At 45.7% G+C, this 12,690-nt stretch overlaps 1 pseudogene; it reads right to left on the reverse strand.

Moving 5' to 3' along the window:
• Positions 1-7,118, reverse strand: LOC118477085 (uncharacterized; annotated as a pseudogene).
• Between the last annotated feature and the right edge of the window lie 5,572 nt (positions 7,119-12,690).

Here is a 12,690-nt window from a genome sequence, read left to right on the forward strand (position 1 = left end):
TCACTTCCTTCCCCCACGCTTCCCCTCGCCGCCGCCCCTTGCCCTCTTGGACGACGGCGGGATCGGGGTCGCGGTCGCAGCCGGGCGTTTCAGTGGCCTGCCAACGTTCCTCCTCCCCGGCTGGGCCTTGGACCTGGACCTAGACCTAGATCCACTCGCGGGCTCCTTCTCGTCCTCGCCTTTCCCGACCTTCTTCTGCTCCGCCGCGACCGATAGCTTGAGCGTCTCCAGCAGTGACACACGCTCCGTTGACGACGCTGAGCGGCCTTGCTTTATCCGCTTCAGGAAGTTGACGGCGTTGCGCTTCTTTGCGACTCCCCCATCGTCGCCTTTCTTGTCAGCGGCAGGCTGCCTCTTGGCATCCTTGGGCAGCGTGTCGCTGCCAGAGACATTGTCTGCCACCGCCGGCACCACCTCCTTCCGGACAGTAGGGCTGCCATGGGTCTTGTTCATCCTTAGGCCCCGCGCCACCGGTTTCCTCTTGCCCACCACCGCTTCAACCTCCTCCTTGTCATTCATCTTCGCCTTCTCCTTGGCGACCGTCATTGCTGCGGCCTTGGCGACAGACCTCCGCTTCCGACACACGATGATGGGTGTCGTCTTCTCCAACAGGGACCCGACCTTGGTGTGACACCCCAGTGTCACCTAGGGTTTCTCTCAAAATGCCAAACCAAGAACCATCATTTTATGTGAACCAAATTAAGCATGAGCATCAAATTGACTTAAGAATGAAGAATCCACCAAGCATATACTTAAAAGTATCATGATCAAAACAAATGGGTCCTTCAAAAAGGTAATAATGTTGCAACCCTAATGAAAACCCTAAGTGAGCCCTATGAGCAAAATTCAAGAAAATAGGGAAAAGGGTATGAAAAATTTAAAATCATGGCTTGAGCCAATTATAAACATTGAAGTATATTCATTAAGCAACAAGAAAGGTTGAGAAAGCTTGGCCAAAATAACTCAAATAAAACCCCAAATCAAGCTTCTCATGTAGGGACTTAATGGGAATTCTGAATTTCAGAATTCTGAATTTCAGACCTTGAGCCAAAGATCAAGCCTGTTCACCTTGATCCCTAACTCGAATCCTAATGGCCCCATTAACAAAAATGTGCCTAACTAACCCCTCTGTCGTGTGCCAGAAGATGGCATTGGGACGCGAGCCCTAGACATGACAAAACCCTGGATTTGCCTCGGTTTTGAGCAGGGAGACAGACCAGATTTCCGGGCTCCATATCTCTGCAACCAGTAGGCAAAATCCTATGACCCCCACACAAGATCGGTAGCTTGTAGGGAGGAGAAGAGGTTTTGTGCACTGACCAAGGCGAGAGCAAGCTTGGATGAGTGACCACACGCGCTAGAACTTGCGCAGAACGCACGACCACACGTGTTTGACCCTGGTCGGCACGCCGGCGCTCGCCCAACCCGCGCGCGCGCTTGCCCCGGCGTTCGGTCAAGTCCGCCGCGCGCCCTGGCCCTCGGTCGTGCCCGTCCGTGCCTATAAAGCCTCCCCGGGCGCGCCTCACTTCACCCCGCGCTCACCCTCACCGGCCAGCAACCCCTCCTTAGCTCCGGCGAGCTCTTTTCCGCCCGCCACCACCGCCTGAGCTTCGGCAACCGTGGCCAGCCCACTCCAGCCGCCCCCAAGTCGAGCCAGTGCTTCGGCTAGCTCCGCCAGTGGCCCGTGAAGCTTTTCAAGCCCTCGGACCCGGCAGGACTTCACCGGAAGCCCGAGATCGACTTCACCGGACTTCGGTCGCCCGCCTGCGCGCGTGGACCAAGCTCTCCGGTGAGCCATTCTTCAATTCCTCGCGCACACCCCTTTCTTGTTCCCTGGTGAAGCTCTCTGACCCGTTCAATTGAACTATCGCGCCGTGAGCAGGCCGAACTCCTCGCCGCCGACGAGCATCCCCGCCTGTGCACGTGGACCGGCCGACTCCGACCATCCCCGACGGCAACCCGCACATCGCTGTGATCCCCGAGACCTCCCCTACGTCCTCGACCACCTCACCGGAGCAATCTCACCGCCGGTAAGCCCCTCCGCCCTTTCTTCCGCCGCGGTTACTGTTTGAGTTAGGAGAAGGACCTCGGGTTAGGATTAGAAGAACCCGAGGGGTTTTCTGTAACGTCAGTGACTCATTTGAATAGTAGCCCAGGGACTGATCCGTGAAGAAAACTTAAAACACCCGCCAAGGACCCCAATGCAAAGTAGTTTTCCATTTAATCAATTCTGTTAATCTTTTTAAATAACCAGAGAACTTAGAAAAACCATAACATGATGAATTCTTAATCAAAAGTTGTCAAACTAATTTTGCTAGATCCTAAATATTATGAACTATCATTTAAAAATGATAAACCCTATGCTTTCTGTTCTAAATTTTAGAGTTTAAAATTAAAAACAGAAACTGACCAAACCTTGTTTAATTAAGGAAAATTAGTTTTACTTCTGTGCTGAACCTAAGAAAATTTGTAGATGTTCAAACCTCACTTAAGCACTGTTTAAAAATAATAGGAACCCCAGTATTGAAGAATATAGTGTAGATACTCATTTAAAGCTATTTTGCCCAAAACTTAGGAAAAATAAGAAAGGCATTAGAAAGTAATGAGCAGTGAGTGGAATTATTTTTCCTAATTTTCTTAAGTAACAAAGAACCTAGGAAAAATAAATAGACCTTTAGTCCAGATCAGTTTTAAAATAAAATGTTTTATTTAGCATTATTTGAACTGAAAATCAATTATTAGAATTACAAAACTAGACCCAAAATTGATAATAAAAATTTAGTGGACTTATAACCACCAGAGCCCCACTGCAAAAATAATGAACACCTCAGCCCAACATTTTTAGTAAGGAAAATAAATATAAGATGATAATGAGGCATTTTCCAAATAAATAATGTATAACCCATAATGATGCAATAATGGGCAGCCAAAAATTTGCTAAGTCCATAATGAGATAAGCCACCAGAAAAAAATGCAAAACCATTAAAAAGATGTAAAATAATACCTATTGTCCAAACTTTATAAGAAAAGCCACTTAATCCAATTAATGCATACCACCCCTTCCCTTAAGCAAAAAGATGCCAAACTTCAGAATCATTGCTCTTACGCAAAACAAAAGCTAAGAAAAATAAGAACTCTATTGTTTGGTATTTTTCAAATATAGTGGTAGTAGAAAGCACCTCTTGGGCTAGAAACTTGAGAAAACCATAGTAAAATAACTAAAAGATATTAATAGCTAGAAATTTGTATCAAGTCTTATTATAGCACCTAAAAGCCAGCAAAAATAAGTTTTAGAGAATTACCCACTGTTAAATAATAGTTGTAGTTCAAGCACCCCTTCTGCCCTAAAATTTGGTAATTTTATCTAGAGAAAACTATTCACTTTCTGATCCCCAAATTTTGAGGCAAAGAATTATACACCAGTACCAAGCCTCTGTAATTTTTGCAGAATTTTTGTAATTTTATTAAAGCAACTTGTAGTTCAAACCCACTCCAAAACATTAAAGAGAATAAAAGAAAAGGGAAGAAGAAATAAACCTCACCCCAATAAGTCTAACTTGAGTACTTATCAATTCCCACTAAGGCTTAAAAAGAATTCAGTGGAACCCCAAAAAAATAAACCTACCACTTACCTTAGCTAAAGTTTGACCCAATTTACCAAGTATACCACTCAAGGGTCTTACATAAGTAAAGTTAACCTTGTCTAACTCAAGTAGATCATACACCGTCAAAAGTTGTAATTTCTAAAGCACATATCATATCATGCATATATCTTACGCATTGCATTCATTAGATTGTAATCTTGCCGACGGAGAGTACGTGCTCATCCCCGAGCAAGGATTTGTCCAAGAGGAGGACCAGGAGCAAGCTTCCGAGGCTGCTATTGAGGATCTCCCCGCAGCCCCAGCAATTGAAGGCAAGCCCTGGTTTATATGCATAACCGTATTATTATATGCTACTTTACTACACTTAATGTTTGTAGGATTGTAATGTGCACTTAAGTGTAGGAGTTGCTTGAAACCTCTAGTTGCATGAACTTAGGATTCCTTTTTGAGATGAATACTAGTATGCTAGGTCGAGTAGCTGCTTGCTAATCAGGATCTCGGTAGAAGTCGAGTGATTTTTCTAGCACTCGCGCGAGGTCAGGAATTGATTGTATTCATCTTGATAACGGGATCTATGTTGGTCTATGGACTTGGATCCAGGGAGGATGCCTTGTCCACGAGACGGGAAAAAGGAATTAAGGATTAATGTGTGGATACCTGAGTCAAGCTTTTGAACGTACTAAGCACATGCCGGGAAAAATGGTAACCGGTAAACCTAGTACCTGAGTGAAGCCGGGCGCGGACTTTATCCCTCATGCGACCTGAGACTGGGTCTCCCATGCTAGCTATGGTGAGTACAAGTGCGGTCACTGCACGGTGGCAGCCGGGGTCAGTGGAGCATTGTATGCCAAGGCGGTGAGGCCTGGACGCGAACGGGGAATCGATGGGGACGGTTGTCATGTGTGCGGTCGGAGTACCCTGACATGCCGTGTGTTTAGGTTTACCTTGCAAGGTTAAAACTCGATTCGAATCGTCTGCTTCTCGCAGCTAATGAGACTGCTTGACCCCTTGTACTGCATCGAGTAAGAAGTGAAATGAGGTTACATGAGATAATTTGTTGATTGAACTAAATGCTTGTCACCATGGATGCTTAGAAGGAGCAAATCTAGCTAAGTTAATGATGATAGAATTTGAAAAGCTAAAAATTGATTTTAGAAACCGCTAGTGCTTTTGGCAAACCAAACCCCTCAGCCAAACAACTGCATAGTCTAGAGGTAGAGGAGTAGACTCCTCACACCGGTTAAGTCTAGCAGAGTATTAGTATACTCAGCTTTGCTTGTGGCATAATTTTTGCAAGTACCATTCAGGAAATGGTTGATGGTGTGACTTGGCCTACCACCCTGCCACCTGGTTGGACGGTCGAGTGGGATGTTGCTCCGGCAGGAGAGGAGCACGAGGAGTAGTGGGCTAGGCCTTGCCCATTTCCTCATTACCGACGACATTGATTATCCGCTGTATTTTATTTTGAGAACTCTTATTTGCTACCCAAAAGCTCCGATCTATGTAATAATTCAGCACTTAATTTGAGGATTCCTGTTTTATTGTATTTCTTCTGTGACTCACCTTCGAGTGAGATTGTAGAATTTGATCCTGGTTAAGTGGCTCCATCAGACTAGATCTGAGGGACTGACGGGTTATTCCGATTTAAGTGTGTTACGACCCCTGAGGCGTGACTTTGGCACTTAAGCTGGAATAATTCGGGTGGTTCCGCCACACTTGGCCTCTGCCTTGGCCATCTTGGCCACCGCCAGCGGCCCTGTGGCCTTCCCCGAGGGTCGTAGCTGGTCGTTGAACATGTTGTTGGAATCTACTGGCGCTCACACGCTCGCTGGAACGCCAAGAACAGAGATAGACAGAGATGAACAGTAGTTGTACACAAGACAATGGACACAGGAACTTGGCGCGCACACACCTACAACGTACGGACGTTGCGTTTTCTATTTCCTTGCCGTAGTTTGCAACTGAGCAGTACATGAGCCTTTATAGACTAATCATACAGAGAGCTACAAACTCCACCCATCCACTACCAGCCTCCACTCATTTTGCTTTGCATGCAAGCAACCTCCTCACACGCACGAACAAGTCACCAGCCCAGGCGCTAGCTTCTCCGCCACTCCTTCCAGCATGCAGACGCACACGCTCTAGCGGTACTGCCGCGCGCACGACGCGCACGTCACGGCCTCCCTCTTAACCGGCTCTCGACGCCCTCATGTGCATGCATGCAGTTCGTCCACGCACCGTGCATGGCGAGCTGCATACTCGATCTAACACACGCACACAACGTGCTCGAGCGAGCCGCGTGGGAAGAAGACCAGCATGTTGGCGCACATGAGGATCAGGTCCTGGTAGAATTCAGCTGCCGAGGTGTAGCCCCTGCCCCACCATCTAGCTTCGACCTCACCGTCCCAAGGTCCACGTGGCGCCTTATGGTCGTGCTCCTGTATTTCTCGTCATCCTGCGAGCAGCGTTTTTAGGCCCATCAGTTAGTGAGCAGAATAATCAAAATAAAGTGTGGAAAAGGAAAAATATCAAGCCAAACATAGACTAGCAAAAACTAATAAAAATAAATATAGATCCAAATAAAGTAAAGAGAAAGAGAGGGAGGTAAGGTCATCTACAGTGGTGGAGGATAAAATAATACTGTCTCCATTTTAAAATATAATTCGTTTGACATTTTCAACCCTAACTTTGATTACTCGTCTTATTCAAAAAATTCATAAAAAAATAAAAAATTAAGTCATATGTAAATATCTGTGATAATAAATAAAACCATAACATTTTTTTTATTTTTCTATAATTTTTTAATAAGACAAGTTGGTCAAACTTGTGATAAAAAATTAAACGAATTATAAATTGGGACGAAGGTATTAATTAGGTATGGTTGAAAAAGGAAAAAAAGAAAAAATGATGCACGAGTAGGGATGCTTGTATTTTCTGCTCGTGCTCGCGGCCATTTACATGATCGAGAGATCGTATCGTTCGACCTCGTGACGGAGCTCGGCGACGTGCAGCATGCGGAGCTCCTCCACGCACTCATCGGCGGAGGCCGCGTCGGGCTCCTCGGCGCCGACGGTGGAGGAGGCGATAGCGAAGGCGGCACCCGGTAGGCATGAGGCTCTCGGCCGCGGCGGGAGGGCAGCGGTACAACATCTCCATGTCTACGGAGTCCCAACTGGCTGTGTCGTGCTTCCGCACGGCGCACGCCAGGAGGAGCTCCTCCCACGTGCCCCAGATCTCGCCGCCGGCCGCCGCCGAGGTCTCTGACGACACGCCGGGATCGTCCAATTTGTCCGTCGTCCTCCCCAGCTGTACCAACTCCACGTCATGACTAGGGTTTGGTTAGTCTGGTTGGGCTAGCCCCGCCCCGTGCTGCCGCCACCCCCTACCTGCGACTTGCCTATGCTTCTGCACGACGCACGCCAGGAGGAGCTCCTCCCACGTGCCCCAGATCTCGCCGTCGGCCGCCGCCGAGGTCTCTGACGACACGCCGGGATCGTCCAATTTGTTCGTCATCCTCCCCAGCTGTACCAACTCCACGTCACGACTAGGGTTTGGTTAGTCTGATTGGGCTAGCCCCGCCCCATGCTGCCGCCGCCCCCCTACCTGCGACCTGCCTATCTATCTCTCCTGTGCCCTATGTGGTTCATCTAGGTTTTGGTTCCGGCCCCACCACTAGGGATGACAGTTGGGCAGTTGGTGGGCACATTAATGTGGATATCCGTACGTTATATGGGATATAGATACGTGAAGAAAAATTTACTCACGAGTTTTATTATTTAGGTATCTAAAATATATCGAGCAGATTTAAATAACATATTTTATTCATAGGTATCCAAATGGATACCCGAGATATCAATTCACCTATTATATAGACGATACTAAGACCCTGTTTGGAAGGGCTTCATTTCAATAATTGCAGCTTCGATTTTCTAGCTTCAACATGAAACAACTTCAATAAATTAGAATACAAGGTTCAAGAGTGTTTGGTTTGCACATAATCTTCAATTTCTGTAATACCATTAATTTATGTGAGTTTTCTTAATTGTCCTTGATGATTAGCGGGTATTGTCGGTGTTTGGACCCGTGGGACTAACCAACCAGTAAAATAGCATCACATGCCCTAGACCCAGATGGTGATGCGAGTTGACACACACAATTTATCCTGGTTCGGGCTACGAAGGGCCCTACTTCCAGCGGAGGAGTGATGATGCTTATATTACTCGCACCTAAATGCTCACAGTAGGGGTTACAAGCACGACGGGAGAGGGGAGGACCATAAGTCCGTGGGAGTGACTGAGGCTAGTGCCAATACTGTATGAGGAGAATATTGCTAAGTGTTCACCCTCTCTCTCCCCTTCGTGGAGCTATGGACTGTCTTGTTTATAGGCCAACACTACAGGAATCTAGTTAATTCCCGTCGGCTAAAAACCGACGGGAATAACCTATAAACCAACGAGAATAACTAATTCCCGTCGGTATATGGCTAACTCCTGTCGGCCTTAAGCCGATGGCCATCAGATATCGGGGATAAGCTAATTCCCGTCGGCGGCTGACGGGAATAAGTAATTCCCGTCGACCACGTATAAGCCGACGGGAATTAGCATTAACTCCCGTCGGCCAGGTCAAACCGACAGGGATTAACAATTAATTCCCGTCGGCCCTACCTGGCCGACGGGAGTTACTGGGCCGACGAGAATTAATTGTTAATCCCCGTCGGTTCGACCATAACTGACGGGAATTAACTGGGCCGACGAGAAATAACCTATACTGCTGCAAAACCAGCACCAAATTATGTCACTATTTCTCCACAATTGCACACAAAACATATATATCATCACACAGAACAGACACATTACAAACACATGCATTGATAATTAATTCACACATCACATACTTAACATCACCAACATAGTTTACACAAACATTTCAAACAACGAGATAAGTTCAAGTGTTTAGTTCACGAAAAACATAGCGTCCACTAGTTAAGAAACATAGCGTGCACGAGTTCAAGTGTTTAGAGATAACCACCACTTTGGTGGTTAGAGCTTTGACCACTGCTGCCACCAGGAGGAGGGAACGTGAAGAGGGAGTCAACAAATCCAGTCCCTGCTGTGGGATTAGACCCACTATCACCCGCTTCAGGCGTAACCTATACAAGTTAGCAAATATCAACATTTTTAATACAAATATCAACACGTTAAATGCAAATATAAAAAAGTATACAAGTGTATAAATTCATCGAGAGTTATCAAACGTACCCTATATCCAGGTGCAGGTATATGTGTCGGAGGAGTGTTGAACTGTGGTGGCGGAGCCAATGTGGATGCAAACTGGCTCCATTGTGGTGGCGGTGGAATATTTGTTGTCATGCCCTATTGCTGCATTAAATGTTAAACATATGTGTTACTATTGAAGATGTTGTATAGAAATATAATAATTTAGAGTTCGTATTATGTATACTCACTTGATACATCGCTTGGTTATGTGCATTGCAAGCCTCCATATATTCTCGTTGTTGTCTCATCTCTTCACGCATCCTCATAATCTCCAACTTCTGCTCGTTCGGTCGACAAGAGCATGAGCTACGGGAAGACAAACCCGTCCTCTGAGATCTTACCGACGACGAGTCAATGAATCCGTCGAAGAGTGCGTATCTATAAGTGATTCAAAAATTATGATTACAGCATAATCAATTTAGTGTCAACCATGTAATTTCATAAGTTAGAGCTTACCATCCATGCGATTTTCCACCACCACTAGCGCTAAAGGCTTATTTCCAGCAAATGTAATCTCGATTATATTTTTGATTTTCCCGTAATAGCAGGCTTCGTGTCCTTCCATGTCGGTTGCCCTAGTAACGACTCCACTATTTTGAGTGGCAGCCATAGGATGACTTGATTCGAAAATGCTTGATCGAAAGCGATATCCATTGGCGTCGTAATGTCCATAGCTTTTGGCAGTTACGCTTCCAATAGATAACTGACGTAAGTCATCATTCAAATTCATTTCCTCCCCAAACTGTCAATTATGCCATAAAGCATTAGCAAATTCTGTAATATTAGTTAACTAAAATTAGGTCTCGGAGCCACATAATTGAGACTTACACGGTCTCAAAGACACATAATGAAATTAGGTCGCCCATGCATACCATCGCATCGCAATTTGTCTATGTCTCTCGCTGTTGGCCTACCAAGACACCTCATGTTTTTTTCATCAAACTCGTTGTCAAATATTATTGTATGACATGAGATATTTGTTAACATAAACTAATTCACATATGAACAATTTAAGGAAACGAGTCTTACACAAAGTATTTCTCCACTTCAGGCATATTCGTGAACATGTACAGTAAAGCAGACTTTTGTTCTTCCATAGTTAGGTGATATGCCTTGGGTGGACCAATGGATTTGCCGTTTGTCTGAAAAATCGAAAGATCACTACATGGAGGCATCTCTCGTTCATCATCATGGTACCTCTTCTTTCGAGCAAATACATTATGTTCTTCTGCAAAGTAACAACTTGTGAAGTGTGCTACCTCCTTCAGTTTAAATTGTTCCACAATACATCCTTCAACTCTTGCCTTATTGCCCACCATTGCTCTAAGCTTCTTTAATGCTCTTTCTATATGAAACATCCATCTGTACTGAACAGGAACACCGACCTTAGCCTCATATGGAAGATGTATAAAGAGATGTTGCATAGGAATTAAGAAACTCGGTGGAAATATTTTTTCCAATTTGCACAAAAGCATCGGTGCCTCTTTCTCCAGCTGTTCCATCACATCTCTTCTGATTTCTTTAGCACACAACTGTTTGTAGGAATAGCTAACTTCAGCTAACGTTTTCCACATAGCATCGGAAATGCACCCACGAAACATTACAAGCATGAGCCTTTCCATAATTATGTGGAAGTCATGGCTCTTGAGTTCATTCATCTTCATTGTCTTCAAGTTCACAGATCTTCTAAAAATAGCAGCATAACTGTTGGGGGCCTTCAGCTTCCGAAGGTCCTCAAAAACATGATTTGACAATGTTTTCCAAGTATGCGAGCATGTATCTTCGGAATCAGGTTGCGGGTATACAAGAGCATGGTCAAGACGAGGCTTGACTGAAATGGAAGATGGTCATGACGAAGGATGAAACGATCACGAAGCTATGTGCAGAAGAGCTTCGGCATGACAGCAGAAAGGGGAAACCGACTTAAAGATGAAAAGCCAAATTAGACCTCGAAGAATTACTAGAGTTATTGATAAAAGTAAAGGGTATTAATGTAATTTTACACGGGCTGCGTCCCGTGCCTATAAATAGATGAACAGTACTCCCGTACTGTTCACACTGACTTGGCATTAGCATCACGCTTGTACCCTTACTTTCCTTCAAGCCGAAGGTACATTTGTAATTTGTTGTTGTTTATATAAGTAAAATAAATAGAAATAAATTAATAATAATGTTCAAAGCAATCATGTTATTTTCTGTGTTTTATGTATAAATCTCTCTTATCTTTCATTATGATTATGAAGGTGTGACCTTCATAACCTTCGTCCGAAATCCATTATATCCAAAGGGAAATAATGCTTCGAAGGACGAAGGGCTTTCATATTTAACATTTTATGTTGCCTTGTTCTTAATTCATAGCATTTGAGAACAAGTCCCCAACATTGGCGCCCACCTCCGGTGAACTCACTTCCATTTCTTGAGCTTTGAACATCTTCGGCAAGCATCACCTTCGTCATGCCGCCGAAAAAAGCTTCAGCGACAGGGGCTGTCACTCTGTAGCCGCTGGACCCCAATCAGGACGTCCTTTCTCTTAGGGAGGCCCGAAGCCAGAAGAGGAAGGCCACCAGTCCAACGCCTCCGGAGGACGACTTGGACCAGGAAATCCAAAACCTGGAGATGCTCCATCAACAGGTGCAACGAAAGAAGGAGAAGATGGCTCGTCTAGCTGACCTTCAGAGGCAGATAGATGAAGCTTCGGAAGAGGTTCGTCATCTTGCTCAGGATGACCAGAACCGAAGGCCTCCGCGCAGAGAGCTTCATCAGGAGGGCTTCTACAATGAGGACGACTAGTATGAAGATTTCCATCATGGAAATTTTGCTTTTGATGATGCTTCTCCTCTATCAACAGAATTGTAGGCTACACCATGGCCCCAGTCTTACAAGCCACCCAGCTCCCCATGTACGACGGTCATTCAGACCCGAAGCAATTCTTGATGAGCTATGAAGCAACCATATCTTCGTATGGTGGCAATATTGCAGTCATGGCAAAGTCTTTTGTCATGGCTGTCAAGAGTGTCGCTCAAACCTGGTACTCCTCTCTTCGGCCAGGGACAATCACCTCATGGCAGAAGCTGAAGGATATGTTGATAACCAGCTTTCAAGGGTTTCAGACGAAGCCAGTTACTGCTCAAGCTTTATTCCAGTGTACCCAGGACCACGAAGAATACCTTCAGGCGTATGTCCGAAGGTTTCTGCGTCTGAGGGCACATGCGCCAACAGTGCCCAATGAAATTGTCATTGAGGCCATGATTAAGGGACTTCGGCCGGGACCTTCAGCGCAATACTTTGCCAGGAAGCCACCACAAACTTTGGAGAAGCTGCTCCAGAAGATGGACGAGTATATCCGAGCTGACAATGACTTCTGCCAAAGAAGGGAGGAGGCATTCAGGTTCTCTGAAATGACCATGGGCTTCGGAGGAAGATTTCATCCGAGGCACGTCAGGTCAATTCATAACTCCACTCAGAATGATGATAGAGGGAGCCAATAGCAAAGGCCACAATACTCCTCGCAAGCTTCGGGACAGCAGCAAAGCTCTTTTCGGCCGCCAGCGCCAAGGGGCAGAGGCGCCAGGGGCTTCGGGGGAAGATTTGGGGATCAGCCAAGAAAAATCTACTGCCTATTCTGTGGTGAAGACAAGGGCCATACCACCAGGATGTGCCATGTTACAATCCAGAAGCAAAAGGAGATAGCAGAAGCTGCAGCACAACAGAGTCAGCCGAAGCAGGTCATGCATACTGTTTCGTACCATTCGCCTTACATTCCAGAATATGTAGGCAATCACTCTGCAGCTTCTGTTGCTTCGGCAAGC

Source organism: Zea mays, chromosome 4 (genome assembly GCF_902167145.1).
Source record: "Zea mays cultivar B73 chromosome 4, Zm-B73-REFERENCE-NAM-5.0, whole genome shotgun sequence".
NCBI classification, from domain to species: domain Eukaryota; kingdom Viridiplantae; phylum Streptophyta; class Magnoliopsida; order Poales; family Poaceae; genus Zea; species Zea mays.